The sequence below is a fragment of the Nanorana parkeri genome, unplaced genomic scaffold, assembly GCF_000935625.1.
Source record: "Nanorana parkeri isolate BGI_ZX_2015 unplaced genomic scaffold, ASM93562v1 scaffold3298, whole genome shotgun sequence".
Taxonomy (NCBI): domain Eukaryota; kingdom Metazoa; phylum Chordata; class Amphibia; order Anura; family Dicroglossidae; genus Nanorana; species Nanorana parkeri.
Window position 1 is genome coordinate 45,585 of NW_017309566.1, and position 7,616 is coordinate 53,200.

Genomic DNA, 7,616 nt, shown 5'->3' on the forward strand with positions numbered 1-7,616 from the left:
GGGGGGGGTTGGATGTGCCCGGCCTCTGTAATGCGAAAATTACGTTGACGGTTAGAAGAGAAAGTCAGTTTTAAGAAAAGTCAAATAATCAGAGACAGTGGGACGGTAATTATTGAGCAATCTTTGTTTTTCCTCCTTCTCATCAGTAATGGAGGAGAGGAATCAGTGGGATTCTTACATTTCTCCTGTATGGAAAGCTGGTTTGTCTGAAAGAACAAGAGAATAGTTACCGCTCCATTCTTTGTGATGACACAATAATGACAGGATACAGAGATAAGAGGATGGAGATCAATCTCACCTGCAGCAGACATTGGAGTCCTGGTGGCACACCTTTAATCACTGCACTGTCTATGGTATACGATGGCACTGTGTAGGTCACGGGAGGAGCGTTGGCTGAGATGGAATCATAATTGGGGGGAGGTTCTTCCTGGTGTGATTTACTCATCTTTGTGATAGTTTCTGCAAAAAAAGAAACTTATTGTAGTGACATTCAAAGAAAAATCCGGCAGAATATCTTCCTCTCAGCCATGGGACTGAGAAAACAGGGACACTATACACGTCTGTGAATACCAGGAACTGTAATGTCCCACGGGTTCCTGGCTCCTCCCGACTGCGTTCCAGGCTGGGGCGCATCGGCCGCGGTGACCGCCGCACTCCTCCTCCCGCTTGACGAAAGTACTATGCGTTCCAAGCTGGAGCGCGGAAGTAGCCCACGGCCGCGTGACGTCACATCTACTGTTATCTGTCATAGAGACTATACCATCCGCTTATACCACAATTCCAGATAGGATTGCCAATATCAGGGATATGAGTTAATATTCTTAAATTACATCGACTGTTATTACCACTTACTATTAGCGGTCCATGATGACTAAATCCCCAACTCTCCGTTTATGATTGAGAGAGCCGCCGGGGATTTTAGCCTGACAACCGCACTAAACACCCAGTTGGAACCGCAGCTGTGATCCACCATACACTTCCAAAGCCGGGCCCTGACAGGAACTGAGCAATGTCTATGACCCTGGGCAACCATAGACCGGCAATACACATAGGTGAAGGCACCATGTATGAGGCAATACCTATGTCTGTGGCAGGGCTGTAGCTACCATGGGACGAGTGAGGCACTCGCCTCAGGCGCAGGTGAGAGGGGGCGCAGCCAGCACCGGCAATTGGCAACAGGTGCGCCAGGCGGCCAACACTCCAGCTTCTCCTTGCCACCCCGCAGCTTTCCCCTACCTGTATGGGCAGAGGACTCTGTGTCCTCAATCTCTTTTTCTAGTACAAAAGGGAAATATCAGGGGTCTGTTTAGACCTCCAATAGTTCCCCGAAGCCCCCCAACAGTAAAAAAAAAAATGATAATAAAAAATACCCCCCAAACACCCCCTACCCCAACCCCCCCACAACACACACAATAAACCACACATTCATGCACAAATATTACTAGACATGTGCAAAGACTAAAAATTTGTTTCGGACAAAACTAATTTTTATGCTATATGGATTCGGTCACAAGCGCATTCTGCACATGCGCGCCACCATCCTGGAGGCGGGGCGCATGACGCCATATACAGCACACCGTCTGTTGGGGGGGCACAATTTTCTGTTATTGCCTCGGGCGCAAAAGGAGCTCTGGTCTGAGGGTATTAAGGACTGGACAACACTTGTTAGCCCCTATCACTATGGATTACCCATATCAGGGGGCACCAGGCAGTGGGCAATTCATATTTGGCAATCCAGGGACAGGGTAATATATAGTCCTCTGAACCTTAAGGACAGGAGCTCCAGAGATTGAGCAAAAGTCCCCATGCCATGCACCAAGAACCGCCCCTGTCACTGGACTATACCATGGTGTATAAATGATGTCAATGAATTGCTTTTGTATATTTTCATTAAGTTTTTTTAAACAACAGTTGTATTTGGAGAGCAAAAATTAGCTGCTGATGTGCATCAATTTTCCAGTCAGCAGGGCCACAGATAGGCTGGTACTAAGCAATATTATTGTACTGGGCCTGGGCCCCATTGGGTCAGCAGGAGGGCCCCTCCATTTGCTCCACCCCATTTGTGGCTGGCAGCTCTTTGGCAAACACAACATGCCCGCCCTTCATGTGAGCTGTCAGGTTTGAGTATTGGTGGGAGTGTTGCCCATGCAGGTTGGCGGGAGAGATGGTGGTGCACATAGTGCCCCCGGTGAGGTGGGTGGTGTGATTCCCCGGAATGGAAATTGAGGAGGACTAGACTGCTGAGTATGGGATTCTCAGGCATTGAAGCCTTTTTTAGTTTTGGATAGAGTAAGGGAGGGTTATAATCTGCCAGGTTTTTTTTTTTTTTTGCCATCTGTGTCCCATTGAGTTGATTTCACTTCATTTGCTGTCCAACAGGAAATGAGAGGAAATCCTTTCAAAGTGAGGGAAATCCTTGCTGGTCTAGTGCCCCATTGGAGGACTTCCCATCTATTACAGTTCTGGTGATTTTCTTTCACTGATAACATTCACCAGGACAAAAAGGGAGGGTGAATCTCCCCACTGAGGAAATAACCGCCTTGGTCAGAAGGCTGAGAAGAGACAATTCCAGCACAGTTGAAGAAAAGTTGCCCAGCCTTCCAGGTCACGGGGGCGGGCCTACAATTCTTCTGTGTGCCGGGGTCCAATCCTCCTGAACCCAGCAGTCTAACGTGACTGTTTCTCAATGCCCGTGTGCCTCATAGGATGAGAAAGAACAAAGTTTTGGCTGGAGTTAGGCTTGAGTTTCGCCTACAGGAAGGTGTAGATGAAGCTTCTGCTGGCTGGACCTCGGGGGATGGCCTCCGGCTGGACCTCGGGGGATGGCCTCCGGCTGGACCTCAGGAGGAGGAGGGGAGAGGAAAAGTTTAAACAAAGGAAGAAGAAGATAGTGGAGGAAGAGGAGAAGGAAAATAGGAAGTTGAAGAGGGCAAGGAGAAAAGAGAGGGGGGGAGGGGTGGGGGAGGAAGAGAGAGGAAAAGGTTGAGCAGAGGAAGAATAAGATAGTAGAGGAAGAGGGGAAGGAAAAGGGAAGGTTGAAGAGGGGAGGGAGAAAAGAGAGGGGGAGGAGGATGAGTAGAGAGAGGAAGAGGAGAAGAAGGAGGAGGACGGGAGAGGAAGAGAGAGGAAAAGGTTGAGCAGAGGAAGAATAAGATAGTAGAGGAAGAGGGGAAGGAAAAGGGAAGGTTGAAGAGGGGAGGGAGAAAAGAGAGGGGGAGGAGGATGAGGAGGAAGATGAGTAGAGAGAGGAAGAGGAGAAGAAGGAGGATAAGGGAGAGGAAGAGGAGGTGGATGAGGAGGGAGAGGAATGGGAGGTTGAAGAGGAGAGGGAGAAAAGAGAGGGGGATGAGGAGGAGGGCAGAAGGATGAGTAGAGAGAGGAAGAGGAGAAGAAGGAGGATAAGGGAGAGGAAGAGGAGGTGGATGAGGAGGGAGAGGAATGGGAGGTTGAAGAGGAGAGGGAGAAAAGAGAGGGGGATGAGGAGGAGGGCAGAAGGATGAGTAGAGAGAGGAAGAGGAGAAGAAGGAGGATAAGGGAGAGGAAGAGGAGGTGGATGAGGAGAGGGAGAAGGATGAGAACCCTATAATTGAGGGTTTGCAGAGCAATATTAGGACCACTGAGACTAGTGTAGGCCATACACGGATAGAGTTTTATACAAATGTTCATATGATAATCAGAACATTTGATTATTCCATCAGAGACTCGTAGAATGTCCTTGGAAATTTTGATTGATTGTAACATTTGAGTAAATGGAGTTTCCGGAACAGAAAACACATTCACTGTCAGAATTTCATTCACTCGAGAATGGGAATCCCGCTCCTTTGATTTTTTTCGGCCAGTACAGTGAAGTCGATCATCAAACTGACCCCATTACCACTTACTACTAGAAATAAAATTCTAACCGTCTTTACACGGCTTGAGTAAAAGCCTCGTCAGACGTCAGATCATCACATTGTACATTGTAGAAGCTGGGCTATCCCAACCCCCGATCCACTACCGATCGGGAGAAAACAAGGAGGTCATTAGTGTGGATGAGATTCGGGTTCGGAGTGAAGTAGAATTCGGTCTGAACTTTGCCTGATGAATGGGGTGTTGCTCTCCCACCGAGCTGAACCTCAGCTGCAGCGGGAAGTCACATTTAGTAGAAGTATTACGCCCACTGCCAATTGTAACAGCTTCCTGATGAGGTTTACTGGTTCCTAGGAAGCCAGTGTCCACGGTGTCCTAACAACCAGTGACATATCCCCGGCACCATTCATCTGCTGGCTGGCAGATTCTTGAACCAACAGCTGAATGTAAACAAAGGGGTGGGAATACTGGGTGACATCATTGACCAAATATGGGCATGGCCATCACTTGTTAATTCACTTAGTATATTCCCAGGAAGTGTTAGTGGTGTCTAATTTCTAATACCGTGTTGTATCAGCTTTATCTTATTTGATCATTTTAGACCCGATGATGTGCTTCTCTATGGAACGCGGGCACATCATGGCTGGAGGGGCCGTACAAAGCTTCCTCACAACGGCAATTCTGATTCTGAGCCTTCATGCCGATGTTGAGCCTCCATGATTGAAAGAAGTAAAATCCAATAAATGAAAGCCGGCAGGAGGAACCGCTGTGTGTGTGACGGGGAGCAGGCACCCGACTGGTTGAAGAGAAGCGGAGGGGAGCCATTTCAACAAATGGGCCACTGGAAAGGTAAGTGTATTACAATTATGACTTAACATACAAAGTGACCCTGTGCTGACATAAATATATACAGTATACAGTATACCAATATATGGACCCAGACCCAGAGCTGGAGCTTCTCTATCCTAATTTCGTGTTGGGAGCTTGGCTGTATCCAGCCTGAGCTTTGTTTGGGATCTTTAGGTTTCTCCTAAACCCATGGACATTGTTGAGTGATCTCCAGTAGATGAAGGTGGGAAGATACAATGTTTCAGGTCTAGTTATTCTGTCTCGGCCAATCGCTGAGAGATTCATTCCAGTGATGTGGACTGTGTTGGGAAGATGTAATATCTAAATTGCCTTGGCTTCCTGAAATAAGCTAACTTGCTATTCTCTGCTTCCAATGATGCAATCAATATTTGAAGATATCTGTTCGGCAGCTTTCGTACATGAAAATGTTGTACACTCCAACAGAAGAGGATAAATATTTGGAGAGACCTTCTAGAAGAATCCTTCCCTCCTGGGCTTTACCTGGGGAGGGTGGGAGTCCAGAGGTCCTTTGCTCCTAGATCTGCTGCCTGGGGAGGGTGGACCTTCATACAGGTCCAATATTTGCTCCCACACACTCCTAGCCTAGAGGAAAGAGCTGAAGAAAGGTTTTGTTCGGATAGTTGCTCATCCGGCAGAGGCGTAACTAGAAACCTTAGGGCCCCGGTGCAAGAAACCGTTAAGGCCCCCCCCCAAAAAAAAACATGATTTTGACCCCTTTTTTTTTTCCAAACCAACATTGTTTAATAAATTCTACAATATCAATAACAACTCTTCTGGTGTAGAACAACCAGGGGCACTAATCATACGCCAGGTAGTACAACAAAAGAAGAAACACCCGCTCCCTGCACCACTACCCCCACACCACCACCGCCCCACCCCGAGAGCTGCATACTAACCAGTATACACATTATATTGCAACAAATCCAGCCAACAACCACCGACAAAGCCTGTCATGTCACGCCCTGCAAGGATAGGCTGCTATTTTTCATATTGAGGATAATTAACTTGCTGGCATAAAACCATAAAGTGAAAGATGCGTTGGTAGAGATAATCCTTTCCATCTGTAGACATTGTGACATACTGACATCTCAGGTCTAGCCACCAGAGCCGTGAGATGTGATAACCTCAGAAACCAGGACTTCCAAAAAATGTGCCTAAAATCCTCCAGGGATGCCGGACACCTCCAACAAGAGGGGGGCACATCCCTATATATCATAGCCAGTTTATCCCGAGTGTAAGAATTTGTATTGTAGAAGACAATGGATTGCCCCAAATATCCACCCAATCCCCCCCCCCATCCATGTCAGGGATATCCACGTTCCATCTATGCAAAGCAGGTCTGCTATTCAACAAAATTAATGATACACCTTAGCTAGCGGCTTTTCCATAAGACCTCTTACCATCAATGTGTCCATGGAAGACACAGATATAGTACAACCCAGCCCACCACACAACCTGAGAAGCATCTCTAATGTGAAGGTAGTGGAAGAGGCCAAACATTTTTAAAGGTAGTCGCCCTTCTGGGCCTACAGAGTTCTACATCAGCCTATGGCAGAGGAATAGAGACAATAGAAGACACTACCGATTGGAGGGAATTTTTGCTGCTGTTTTGGGGGCATCCTGTACCCCCAAACCTCTCTCCCTAGAAAGTGGAATCAATAGATTTTTATAAAAGAAGACTGGAGGCCTTGAAGTCCATCATCTGTCTGTCTGTCTCCATTGGTGGGTTGGTGAGTGTTTGGGTGCAGCTACAAGGCAAGTCACAAGTAGCAAAAGCTTGAAGCTTGTGGGCCCATTAAAATTCCAGCAGCTCCCTCGGGGGTCAATTGCTACATACAGAGAAGTGTAAAACTGCTGAATTTCCGCCCCCCCCATATTTGAATGGGCAAACGTGACACCTTCATACACACAGCCTGCAGATAACGGTGATATTCTTCTATTTGGCAAATGAGGTTTAATGTTGATAAATGTAAAGTTTTGCACTTGGGGACTAAAAACATTCATGTGTCATACATTCTGGGGGGGGAGTATGTTTGGGGAGTCAGTGATGGAGAAAGATCGAGGGGTTCTGGTAGATCATAGACTCAATAATAACATGCCGCAGATTCTAAAGCAGCAAAATCCTTCCTTGTATTATACGGGGTCTCCGGACTCCAGAGAGAGAGACACCATCCTGCCCCTGTACAAAGCATTAGTAAGACCTCATCTGTCTCCATCCTTCCTTATATTATACGGGGTCTCCAGACTCCAGAGAGAGACACCATCCTGCCCCTGTACAAAGCATTAGTAAGACCTCATCTGTCTCCATCCTTCCTTGTATTATACGGGGTCTCTAGACTCCAGAGAGAGACATAATCCTGCCCCTGTACAAAGCATTAGTAAGATCTCATCTGTCTCCATCCTTCCTTATATTATACGGGGTCTCCGGACTCCAGAGAGTGCAGCGAAGGACTAAACTCCTAAGAGGCGTGGAGGAGCTCAGCTATGAGGAACAATGAGCTGACCTGAATGTGTTCTCTCTGGAGAAGAGGCGATGGGGGAGGGAGGGGGGACATGATCACCATATATAAATACATAAATGGTCCATATAGTGAGCTTGGTGCCAAATTATTCACGTTAAGGTCGTTGCAAAGGACAAGGGGGCACTCTCTGCGTCTGGAGGAAAAGAGGTTTAACCTTTGCATACGGAAAGGATTCTTCACAGTTAGAGCTGTGACAATGTGGAATAGACTCCCCCAGGAGCTCGGTTAATTGTTTAAAAAACATCTGGATGTATTCTTAAATGCACACAATATTACTGGATATTGAGCTCTTAGAGGTATATAAAGCATCAGAGAGAGGAGAGAGAGAAGAGGGGGAGAGGGAGGGAGGGGGGAGAGAGAGAAGAGGGAGGGAGG

General features: G+C 47.2%; 1 long non-coding RNA gene across 1 annotated transcript in view; it reads right to left on the bottom strand.

Moving 5' to 3' along the window:
• Window positions 1–337, bottom strand: part of LOC108803014 — a 2,530-nt gene extending 2,193 nt beyond the window's left edge. The window contains exons 1-2 of the long non-coding RNA XR_001942250.1: window positions 299–337; window positions 179–206 (exon numbers count right to left, since the gene is read on the bottom strand). This is a non-coding gene — a long non-coding RNA (uncharacterized LOC108803014). The remainder of the gene's footprint in view (window positions 1–178; window positions 207–298) is intronic.
• Between the last annotated feature and the right edge of the window lie 7,279 nt (window positions 338–7,616).